Here is a 13,166-nt window from a genome sequence, read left to right as displayed (position 1 = left end):
AAACTGTGTTTAATTTATAACCCCCCAATCCCCAGTATAGACATAGAAAAAAAGGCTGTTTCTACCACCACCAAGAGTAACTTCATGTTACTCCTACCAGGAGCCAAATAATAATATCATATGTACTAAGCTCCACCTAGTGGCCGTTTATAAGTCCTTGTATAGACCTGTAAATGGTGACTATACTTTAAGACAGCTTAATTTAATTTGATTATATAAAAATATGTAAATCACTTTATAAAAAAAAAAAAAAATTTACCGTTTGAAAAAAGAAGTGAGGAACTGAAAGTTCCAGCACCTATAGTGCTGCTGAATGCGGATGAAGAGGATTTGCCCACTCAAAAAAGTGGATGGCAAGTTACAGAGGCATGATAGTCCAGACAGTTTATGGCCTCTTGATTTGTGAATAATTTATCTGTCAACGATGACTGTGATTATGATATAATTAAGTTTTTTTGGGGGGGATGAATATTTGCTTACTTTCTGCTAGCCCTTGCTTTCCTCTCCATTTTTTAAATTAGTTTGTAACTTTTAGAAGGTGTGTGCATGAAAGTTATGTAGAAAAACGAAAGTACTTGTACATAGCATTCTGTCCCTACGCTAGGAGGTTTCGGCTCCAGTGAAGCCCGGATTATGTGCTACAATATCTGGTTTCGGGTTCATTTGGTGGCAGGAACAAATTAGCTGTAACTTCTTCCAATGAAATGGTCTATTATACAGAACAGGGAGTGTTTAGGGGGAAAGGGAGAAAAAATCTTTCATGTGAATCAAAAATTGTGAGCATGAATGCCCGGAGTGGTCACATAAACCGAGGTCTTAGGCTGCCAGGCCGCCTTCCTTCATCTGCTTTCTATTTCTCAGCAGTGTCTAAATTGAAAATGGGAAGAGAAGAATGGCAGTGATTATTTGGTGCTGGTTGGAAAAGAAATCTTTCCTTTCAGCTCAGCAGAGCCTGGGAAATCTTCATTGTCTCCAAGGAGCTGACAATAAACACAACCATGGTCCAGGCAGCCATGCTTTGAAGTCGCCTCCCCGATGAATGGAACGCGTTCCTGCTGCTGCATCTGCAAGGAAAACCAATGACTCGCAGCCCTGAGAAAGCGTTTCCAGGCACACTCGGGTCTGCACATCACTGCACTGGGATTTCGTTTTTTTTTTTTATTGTATATTATCCATAATTTTAATAGGAAGTACAGGGATGAAACAGAATAAAAAAAAACTAATACAGTTCCTCAGTCCATATAGGATAAAAAAAAATTAAATTAAAAAATGGAAAAAAAAAAAACCTTAGTAAATTGTGAAATTAGTACAAGTTCTTTTCAACCGTTTAAAATTCTTTTATCTTTTTAGGAAAGTAGTTGGATGCCAACTAATGTAGCTATCCCACATGGGGCATCACACAGATTTACTAAAGTCTACAAAGGCAAAACTGTATAGAGGTGTGCAGGACCATAAATGAGGATGAGGATTCACTCTCCCGCAAGTGTTGTAAAGTTGTAGGACAGTGATGATGAGGGCTATATTAGGGGCTGATTATCAGAAAACGATATAATGAAGAAATGGCAGTAAAGGATAATGAACGCGGTGATCTCACAGTAAAGGTATAATGAGCACAGTGATGTCACAGTACAGGGGTAATAGAAACAGTAATGGCACAGTACAGGGACATTACACACAGTGATGTCACATTACAGAGATAGTGAGCACAGCGACGACACAATACAGGGATAATAGAATCAGTGATGTCACAATACAGGGGCAATAAGCCCAGTGAAGTCACAATACAGGGACATTAATCATTGTGATGTCACAATACAGGGTCATTAAACACCGTAATGTTACATTACAGGGATAATAAGCACAGTGATATCACAATACAGGGACATTTAACACAGTGATGTCACATTATAGAGATAATGAGCGCAGTGATGTCACAATACAGGGATAATAAACAATGTCACAGTACAGGGTTAATAAACAATTATTACAGTACAATCGTACTAAACACAGTATTGTCACAGTTCAGGGATAATAAACAGTGATTTCACAGTAAACTTTTGATTAACATCAAGATCTCTGGAGATGGACTTGTAACTTTGAGATTGTTGATATTGTTCAACAATTTTGGTTCTCAAGTCCTCAGACAGTTCTCTTCTCCTCTTTCTGTTCTCCATGGTTAGTGAGTATAGCACATACAGACACACAGTGCAAAGATTGAGTCAACTTCTCCCCATTCTCACTGATTTCAGGTGTGATTTTCATATTGCCCACACCTGTTACTTGTTGTTCACCCACAATTTTGGAAAGATGCCAACAATATTGTCCGACCCATTTTTAGAGTTTTGTGTGCTTTTTTTTTTGTGTTGCTCCAATACACACAAAGGAAATAAACAATGTGTATAACCAAACATGCGCAATTGCAATAATTTTCTGGGAGAAATACTTTTTTTTTTTTTTAAACAATTTCAAGGGTGCCAACATTTTAGGCCATGACTGTATAAGGCAACAACTGCCTTATCTTTAGACAACTTTCCAGGCCTCATTCAGACGTCCATGAATCACGTACATGTTCCATGTTTTTATAGATAGAATATGTGTTTGTTATAGTCTATGTGGCTGTTCACGTGTTCGTGTGTAGTCTCCAGAAAAACAGAGACAGGTCCATTTTTGATCCAAGTGATGAATCAAAATTACACATACAAGTCTATGGGCCCGTGAAAATCACTCGTAGCTCCCATTGCAATCTGTGTGTAGTTTGTAGTTTGTTTTTAATATTGTAATAGATAGGACAAGCTTTGTAATTTACTTTATTTTTTTCATACGATAAAATCACTGAGTATTTGGTAAAATCTGAAACACCGACCAAACACTGATAAACTCGGACTGGTTTTTTGTGTATGAAAAAATCACTGATATCTTGATGAGGCCTATATGGTTTTATGGCTATGGAAAAACCATGTGCATCGGCTGGCGTTTGTCTAAAAACAGACAAAGAGTGCATTACTCACCATCCCCAGGTCCTTCACTGAACCTCCACTGCTGCTCTAGGGGGCTGTTTTTGTCTACGGCACTTTAGCAAATGTGTGAGCTCAGTGACGTGTGTCAGCAGAGCCGCTGAGCTCATTTATTGGCTGTAGTGCTGTCGATGTGACGTTGGCATTAGATAATAACACACAATGGGAGAAGGGGTGGAAACTCGGCGCTAAACCCAGGGAGGGTGAGTAAGACGCAGTTTTTGTTTTTCTGGCGACAGAGGTTGTTTTTTTTTTAAATGGTTAAACCCCTTTTAAGCTTATTTAGGATGGACGCTCATGTTGTTACAGGGGTTCTTCAGGGCTGTATGGATGTAACATTTACTGAAGACCTTCAACACAATTTCTGTTTTTAATGCAGAAGTTCTTTTCTGTAATTATTATTTTCCTTATCGCCTCCTTCTCGTCCATGAACTTCTGTCCCTAGTAATTAACTTTTTCTTCTTGTTGGAATCTGATGTTTTGTTCTCCTCCCCGCATTGCAATGTTACAGCCTGGCTGCCCACACATAACTGTAAATGCCAAGTGAGCTTTTTATCATATTTACAGATAACGGACAACTTCAGTATAGGATGGTTCTGAGGGTCCGGATATTGAAGCGGTGTTTGTGCAAAGGTGCACTGGATCCGTTTTAAGCTTCTTTTAATTATATCAAGATGATGGCTAACCTAACCCCCTTTGTGTTTTGATCCTATGTCTTTAGATTTTGAAGTCTTCCTCTGGTTTTGTAATGTTTCTGACATGTTATGTGGATTTGATACTCCGAAGTACAGCTGAGCTAAAAGACCACAAGATCCTGTTCCGGTGGCCATGACGGTAGTCCGTGGCTTCCTGACAAGAGCTGCACAATCCTCCTCCTACCTGTTGATAACTCCGACTTCTCTTGGGTAACTGTGTCACAATGTCACCATTGCGGCCTGTTGCACACATGGCATTGCGCTCAGCCTAGTGATCAGAAAAGGAGCCGGAGGATGTCGACTTGTAGAGGAGGTTCACAGACATTAATTCGGCAGTCATAGGCTACCGATGTCGCCACAGGACCAGGGTGCTGCCTATCCATTGTGCTTTGCGTACAGAACTTCATTTGTGTATAGTCAACCGTTGGTCATTTAACATCGATGGTTGGTCAGTCTTAATGGACCCTTACTGAAGCAAATGAATGTGGGAAGCTATAATCCGCCTCCCTACACTTATTCTGGCCCAATTCATATTTCCTCAAAGCACCACTCTGGAGTTTTTTTTCACCCCCAGACTGGTATCACTAATGTCTGTTCTCTGCCTGTATTGAAATAATTACAATCCCCCGTCTTCTGCTCTTCCTGACACCACTCCGTTCCCACGCCGCCATCTTGTGACCGCAGCCCCTGACTGAATGGATGTCACAGTGGTCACAAGTTCTCAATGTAAGTCTATGAGACCCTCATTCTGGCCGTGTTCTGCCTGTCATAGACTTACATTGAGTTGTAAAAAGAGGGTTTAAACCACACAGATACGTATATTCAAGGATAGTAAATGTAATAATAATTAAAATTAATTTATGAAGTGTGGTTTAATAGACAGTGGAGACTACTAAATTACAAGAGGAAACACCAAACCCAGGAAAAAGAAACTAAGAAAAGAGAGAGATACAACCAAGGAATTCATATAAGTGTATCTTTATTAGGGTAGTAGCAAGTCAATATACAAAAATAATTTTTTTAAATTTATTACACAAATTATATAGAAAGTGCAACACGATATAACCAAAAAGGTACAAAATAATCAATTTATACAAAAGAGATTTAATATTTATATATATGCCATATGTCCGGAATAAAGGTAAGCAAAAAATGATCTCAGGCCGTTTAAGAAAGTGAAATATTCATTAAAATATATATTAATTAAAAAATAAGAGCGCTGTAAAAAAAATTTTTTTAAAAAATTGTGATGGAACACTGTAATACCAGGTACTAACCTAGAGGGGATATATAAAGTGCATAAGTCAAAAAGTCGCAAAACGAACGACACCAGGTAATGTTAATCAACACTCGTATCTTTGAAGACAGGATTCTTTGCAGGACATATGTAGTACGTCTATAACCAGCAATATAAGAGTGGTGCTCCACTTGATGAAAATATAGCCAATTGTCAAACGAAATGAAGAGAAAAGAAGTGGCACTCACCCGGGATTTGCTGAACAATACTTGTCCTTTATTGAAAAATCACAACATCACGGACTTTGTTACACGGAGAGGCGGCAGGTAGAGGGAGGGTTGCGGGGAGTGAGGAGAGGACTATGGCCGTTTCGCGCTTGTGCGCTGGACCCGTGGAAGCGCACAAGCGCGAAACGGCCGTAGTCCTCTCCTCACTCCCCGCAACCCTCCCTCTACCTGCCGCCTCTCCGTGTAACAAAGTCCGTGATGTTGTGATTTTTCAATAAAGGACAAGTATCGTTCAGCAAATCCCGGGTGAGTGCCACTTCTTTTCTCTTCATTTCGTTTGACTAAAGTGCATAAGTGCCACAGCAGAAAAAGAAAGAGAAGGGGCTAGTCTATGTAATAAAACATAGACGTCCCAAAAAAGTGTATCAAATAGTAATAAAAACCTGTGAATAATATCACAAAATCACCATAACATGGTAGAAATTACCTATAAAGAACTCATTGTGCCACTAAAGAAAAGGGAAGGGAATGGCAACGTGAATACAACAACGTGGATGTAGCGTGGATATAACACAGCTATGACACAGCTATACCAGAGATCAAAAAAGGGGGATAAAATACATATATCAGTCCGGACATTAAGAAGTACCTTATGGGATTGGTGTCAGCGTGCACACGCGCCCCGACGCGCGTTTCGGTAATAATTCCTTCGTTACAGCGCTCTATCTTATTTTTTAATTAATATATATTTTAATGAATATTTCACTTTCTTAAACGGCCTGAGATCATTTTTTGCTTACCTTTATTCCGGACATATGGCATATATATAAATATTAAATCTCTTTTGTATAAATTGATTATTTTGTACCTTTTTGGTTATATCGTGTTGCACTTTCTATATAATTTGTGTAATAAATTTTAAAAAATTATTTTTGTATATTGACTTGCTACTACCCTAATAAAGATACACTTATATGAATTCCTTGGTTGTATCTCTCTCTTTTCTTAGTTTCTTTTTCCTGGGTTTGGTGTTTCCTCTTACATTGAGTTGTGACTTCTGTTCTGGTACAGCCAGCGAGCATTGGAACGAACCAGCTAGTGACAATTATCAGTAGAGGTCCGAAGCAGCACTGAGAACAGCAGAAGACATCAGACAGTAATTAATACCACTCCGGGGGTAAAATATATATATAAAAAATTCTATGGAGAACTGTAACTGTTTCAGGAGAATTTGCAGCAGGATGTCTGTGCCGGCCTCTAACTCCTCCCTCCTCCATAGAACTTTAAAAACACCAACTGTCATCTCCTATCTCAGTAATGAGGAAATCTGTCTTCAGTAAATACAGATTTTACCCATGAATTGAGAGTGGAAGGCCAATCCAGTAGATGAAAGAAGCAGATTTCTCTGATAAGATATATTACAAAGTTGATCATATTCATGCATACACTTAATTTATGAAGTACAAACTAGAACAACAATGATGTTCTAAAATTTGTGACCAATTGTGTCTAGAATTCAAGAACCTTGGTCTGTGTCTTGCTGACATTGAGCCGCCATATTACATATGTAATGGTCTGGGGGAACCTAATGATGCATCACATGGCATATTCACGTATATGGTTGTCACTATATCTAGAATGTATGGCTAGCTATAGAACGATGGCCACCGCGGAGGATTTCTATTGTATTTTGTTCATTCTGACTACATATTTTAGAAAAGGATTATGCAAACACGTGAAAGTAATAACATGAGACTAGCTGCAGGAGATATTTGTTCGCCTGCATGGAGATCATTCAGGGATATATTATACGTTCCTGTATTTTAGGCCACATGAATAATGGATGTTTTGCAATGTGGTTAAGTGACAGCTCCACCGCACTGCGAAGATTAGATAATAACAGAACTTGGCATGATGTGTAATTACAGATATGTAATGATGGCCATTTAGTCTGCATTTATCTTTTTAAGTATAATTTTATAAAGTGGGCTAGTATCTTCGAAGACAATACACATTTAGAACCTTTTTTTTTTCCTTTTACTTTTCAGCACTGTCCTCATGTTGTATAAAAAGTAAATGAAAGAATCTTTCAAAATATTCAGTATGGTAAGGCGTACATTGAATATGGTCTGTCTGGAATAATGCATACGTCAAGGGCTTCCTCTTTGTAGTCCCGAAGACTCCCTGTCATGTTCACTCAATGTAGCTATTTTTGTAAGAATATTCATGAATGCTATATATGAGTTCAATAGGAACCAGCTATATCAGTTTCAATAGAAGACAGTTTAACCCATTGTATACAGTGGGAAAAATAAGTATTTGATACACTGACGATTTTGCAAGTTTTCCCACCTACAAAGAATGGAGAGGTCTGTAATTTTTATCGTAGGTACACTTCAACTGTGAGAGACAGAATCTTAAAAAACATACACAAAATCACATTGTACGATTTTTATGATTTTTACATAATTAATTTGCATTTTATTGCAGGAAATAAGTATTTGATACAATAGAAAAACAGAACTTAATCTTTGGTACAGAAACCTTTGTTGGCAATTGCAGAGGTCAGATGTTTCCTGTAGTTCTTGACCAAGTTTGCACACACTGCAGCAGGGATTTCAGCCCACTCCTCCACACAGATCTTTCAGGTTTCGGGGCTGATGCTGGACAGCATTTAGTTTCAGCTCCCTCCAAAGATTTTCTATTGAATTCAGGTCTGGAGACTGGCTAGGCCACTCCAGGACCTTAAAATGCTTCTGACAGTGCCACTATTTAGTTCCCCTGGCTGTGTGTTTCGGGTCATTGTCAAGCTGGGAGACCCAGCTACGACCCATCTTCAATGCTCTGGGGCCAGTAATGGTTGGAGAAGACATGTGCATGTATGATACAAGACCCCTGAGGCCAGTAATCTTTTGGAGAGCACATGTGCATGTATGATACAAGAGCCCTGAAGTCAGTAATTGGTTGGAGCGGACTTGTGCATGTATGATACAAGACCCCTGGAGCCAGTAATGGTTGGAGCGGACCTGTGCATGTATGATACAAGACCCCTGGGGCCAGTAATGGTTGGAACGGACATGTGCATGTATAATACAAGAGCCCTGGGTCCAGTAATGGTTGGAGAGGACATGTGCATGTATGATACAAGACCCATGAGGCCAGTAATGGTTGGAGCGGACATGTGCATACATGATACAAGACCCCTGAGGCCAGTAATGGTGGGAGAGGACATGTGCATGTATGATACAAGACCCCTGGGGCCAGTAATAGTTGGAGCGGACATGTGCATGTATGATACAAGACCCCTAGGGCCAGTAATGGTTGGAGCGGACATGTGCATGTATGATACAAGACCCCTAGGGCCAGTAATGGTTGGAGCGGACATGTGCATGTATGATACACGAGCCCTGGGTCCAGTAATGGTTGGAGAGGACATGAGCATGTATGATACAAGACCCCTGAGGCCAGTAATGGTGGGACAGGACATGTGCATGTATGATACACGAGCCCTGAGGCCAGTAATGGTTGGAGCGGACATGTGCATGTATGATACAAGACCCCTGAAGCCAGTAATGGTTGGAGCAGATATGTGCATGTATGATACAAGACCCCTGAAGCCAGTAATGGTTGGAGCAGATATGTGCATGTATGATACAAGACCCCTGAGGCCAGTAATGGTGGGACAGGACATGTGCATGTATGATACACGAGCCCTGAGGCCAGTAATGGTTGGAGCGGACATGTGCATGTATGATACAAGACCCCTGAGGCCAGTAATGGTTGGAGCAGATATGTGCATGTATGATACAAGACCCCTGAAGCCAGTAATGGTTGGAGCAGATATGTGCATGTATGATACAAGACCCCTGAGGCCAGTAATGGTGGGACAGGACATGTGCATGTATGATACACGAGCCCTGAGGCCAGTAATGGTTGGAGCGGACATGTGCATGTATGATACAAGACCCCTGAAGCCAGTAATGGTTGGAGCAGATATGTGCATGTTTGATACAAGACCCCTGAAGCCAGTAATTGGTTGGAGCAGATATGTGCATGTATGATACAAGACCCCTGAGGACAGTAATGGTTGGAGATGACATGTGCATGTATGATATATATGATATAAGAGCCCTGGGGTCAGTAATGGTTGGAGATGACATGTGCATGTATGATACCAGACCCCTGAGGCCAGTAATTGGTTGCTGTGGACATGTGCATGTATGATACAAGAGCCCTGAGGCCAGTAATGGTTGGAGCGGACAGGTGCATGTACGATACAAGAGCCCTGGGTCAGTAATGGTTGGAGATGACATTTACATGTGTGATACAAGACCCCTGAGGCCAGTAATTGGTTGCTGTGGACATGTGTGCACCCTTGTAGTGGACAACCACTTTAAGTAAAGGTAGTGGACAAGTCCTTCACTTCAGAAAGTCTTTGGTAGAATAGAATGAGACTCCTCATCAGCTGGGGGGACGCTCCTCTCCATGGGTTGTAAGGAGCATCCTTACTTCTGGAATGGAGTTAATCCGCTTACCTTTCCTGGGGGGCATTGTTCATATAACATTACCCCACTCCTCCCACGATAATGACATCTAGGATCCTAACAAAGACTTTTCAAACCACCGATGAATAATTGGTCTGATTGGGTTGAAAAGTTGTTACATGAAAAGGAAGGGCCTTTTAGTTTGGGGGCTAAATTTCACCCTTTCATGGTTTTCAGGATTCTGCCCCCCAGCCAGAGACACAGCAGGACTAACCATCTCTAGCGCAGTTTTTTTTTTGTATATGTGACCTTAACCAAGAAGAAATCATGACCAATAAAAACACCTTGTAATGCCGAGCACTGCAATATCACCGCGCTGCTGTGTAAGTAGAACTGACCGCACATCCTCCCAGTTATTCATTATTCTCATCATCAATATTTATCTAGCGCTGCCGTCCTTCATAATACGCAGGGTAATTACAATTACATAAGTGGAACATTAAGCCGCTAAGATGCCAGGCTAAACTATGAACACTAATAAATATGTAAATTCCATTTGCAGTTTAATTATTCCCAGGCGCCAGTATTGGCACAACCATAATGTACATGATCGCATGTTCCAACTAATTCTTACATAAAATAGCCCTTATGATAGTGATATTATAGGAAGTGATGGTATAACAGAATATGCCGTTTATTCACGATCATAGTATAACATGTTGGATGGACTTAGGCTATGTTCACATGTTGATATTTTGCATGCAAATTTTATGCTGCGTTTTACAGTACAAGCAAAAGATATGAGCTTTCAGAAATGGAAAACTTCAGCGTTTTTGCAGCATGTCACTTCTTTCAGCGTTTTTGCAGCATGTCACTTCTTTCAGCGTTTTTGCAGCATTTTTTCACCCATAGAAAGCAATGAGAAAGTGCAAAAATGCAGAAAAAAAGTGAAACGCAGGTTTCAAATTTTGCTGCGTTTTTGGTGCAGAAAACTCAGGAAGTTGCATTATGTTTTTTGGGGGGGCACTAAACTTTTATCATCATGCACAAGAGACAAATGTGCATGATGTGCAGCAAAACCTGCTTTTTGTAAGCGGCGTCTTTACTGCCAAGAGGGCAGGTTCTGCCTGCGTAAAAAAACGCAACAAAACACAACGTGTGAACATAGCCTTACACCATTTTCCCTGCACTGTACTGAAGATTTGTAGGGGTTCTCCTCCTGATACTACCTTTTTTGGGGATTTTATCATGGGCTTTTTGACGATTTCCTGCCTTATAAAATAACCAAATATAGTATTTGAACAAAAATTGAACTTTTTTATCCTTTTTGGGCCACAACACCATTTTTCTAAAAGATTATGTGGCCAGTTTTTAGATGACATAGATTTTAGTTAGTGGTGCATAAGCAAATCGAAATGTGCACGAAGAGACGTTCACCTCATTAATTAATTTGGTGGATCCAATGATTTCATTGCTTTTCCCTTTCAGTGGAGTTTTCTCAGTCCCCCTTCATTTTAACTTATCATTAAAGGGGACCCCAAACATTTCATATCATGGAATCTAACAAAATCTCTGGGTCTGGCGCCGGCTCTTGCGGTTTTTCCAGTCTCAGGATTTGGGCTGCAGCTCTGACTTCATGTTGACATCTTCACGTTGACCGCTGCAGGCAGTCACTGAGCTTGGCTGATGACAAGTGGAAGCGTTTCGGAACCACAACAACCACACAAAGTGGAGGCCGCGTAATGATACAGAGCAGGATTGCCGAGTGCGGAGGCAGATAGTGCATAAAAGTCACAGACACTGCTGAATCAATAACTGGAGCGTGAAGACCCCTTTGGTACAAAAGCTGTGAGGAGGGGGGCTTTGTGGCCTTACAAAACAAAGCACAATCCCAAGCCTCTGATGGGGTGGTGTAAAGCCGTCACCTCTGGATTCTGGAGCAGTGGAAGTGTGTTCTGGGCAGTGATGGATCACACTTCTTTATCTGGCTTCTGATGGGCGAGTTAGGGTTTGGTGAATGACGGGAGAACGTCACCTGCCCGACTGCATTGTGCCAGCTGTAAAGTTTGGAGATGAGGAATAACACTATGCGATTGTTTTTCAGGATTCATCCATGGCCTTCTACTTCCAATGAAAGGAAATATTAATACTTCAACATACCAAGACATTTTGGAAAATTGTAACTTCCACCTTTGTGTTAAGTTGAGTTTTCGAGACTACTCAGGTCTCTTCTATGCCTGATGAAAAGACCGGAGTAGTCTCGAAAGCTTTCAATTTGCAATTACCATCTTTTCACTTAGCCATTAAAAAGTATCAACCACTGAGGTCTCTCAAATCTTTATTTTTTTAATTTTTTTTTAAAGCATTCTTAGACTTTATTCACATGTTCAGTAATGATCCGTTAGATCAGCAGCAATCTGTTGACAAAAAAAAAGTTGTCCACAACTTTTTTGTCAGTCTTAAGAAAGGTTGATATTAACTACGGTAATTATTTTTTTTTGTTTTAGCATTCGTTAAATTGCCGTATGTTTTCTTCCATTTGAAATTGATCCAGTTGGCAAAAATCGGATCCTTTTCAGAAGCGGACGGCTAATTAATGTCTTCCATAGACTTCAATGTATAAAAAAAAAAAAAAAGATGAGTCATTTGAAATCTTTTTTTCCTTTTTTTTTTTAAGGCGGACAAACATACATGTTGTGCAAACTTTTTTTGTGAATGGATTGCTGTTGAGTCCGTTCTAAAGGATGACTACTGGACATGTGAACATAACCTTACTTTGCAGCATTTTTTTCACACCTGCTTAAAACTTTTGCACAGTACTGTATATAAAGACTTATCTTCCGTCGTTCGGTGCATTGTAAACTGTAAAATATGTTAAGCATACATAAAAAAAAAAGCAAAAAATGTTAACGCGCTCTGTCTGTACAAGATTCTGAGCTTATAATAATTGATGGCTGGCCACACATTTCTCGCCGGGCAGTATTGTGCGTGTACGGCTGGTGCAGATCTGAAGTTATTTAGGTCAGTTATTGATACTAAAGCTGTATTTGTGAGCTGCAGTTGCCTGACTGTTGGTGGTCACTGACTAGTCCTGGTTGCCTGTCTGTCTTTTCTCTCCTCTGAGGCCACTGAAGGGACAGATCCAGGCAGTGGGCTGGATATACAGTCAATCCATGGAGGAGGGAGTAGTCCTGACAGGAGGATGGGGGTGGGAGTGAGACAGCAGGGAGGGAGGAGAGCAGCATTTTCAAACTTGATCAGTTTAGCAAGAACCTGAGCCAAAGACTTTGCTATCTGGAAAGTGTGTCTGCTAATAGAGGAGGGAGCCGCAGACTGTACAGCACTGTACACGATCATTGGGGAGCAGTCTAGAAATTCCAAAATCTTGGAGACCATGGAGGAAGAAAAGCAAGGTAGGAGCACATTGCATGCACAGGGTGGCCAGATTGGCACTGAATGGGGGTAGTGTCCTGCAGTCTGCGCTAATGTCTGCATTTTCCCTGTCCATC

At 40.5% G+C, this 13,166-nt stretch overlaps 1 protein-coding gene across 2 annotated transcripts in view; it reads left to right on the top strand.

Moving 5' to 3' along the window:
- LZTS2 (leucine zipper tumor suppressor 2) overlaps nucleotides 1–13,166 on the top strand; it is a 152,704-nt gene that overhangs the window by 97,833 nt on the left and 41,705 nt on the right. Inside the window, exon 1 of one of the 2 annotated variants that reach the window (XM_077258633.1) lies at nucleotides 12,889–13,070. The exons of the other annotated variant lie outside the window; for it this stretch is intronic. The gene's annotated coding sequence lies outside the window, so the exon portion shown is untranslated. Of the gene's footprint in view, nucleotides 1–12,888; nucleotides 13,071–13,166 lie in introns of those variants that run through there. 2 annotated transcript variants of the gene reach the window in all.

This window comes from Ranitomeya variabilis, chromosome 4 (genome assembly GCF_051348905.1).
Source record: "Ranitomeya variabilis isolate aRanVar5 chromosome 4, aRanVar5.hap1, whole genome shotgun sequence".
NCBI classification, from domain to species: Eukaryota; Metazoa; Chordata; class Amphibia; order Anura; family Dendrobatidae; genus Ranitomeya; species Ranitomeya variabilis.
This window is presented reverse-complemented; position numbering and strand designations above follow the sequence as displayed.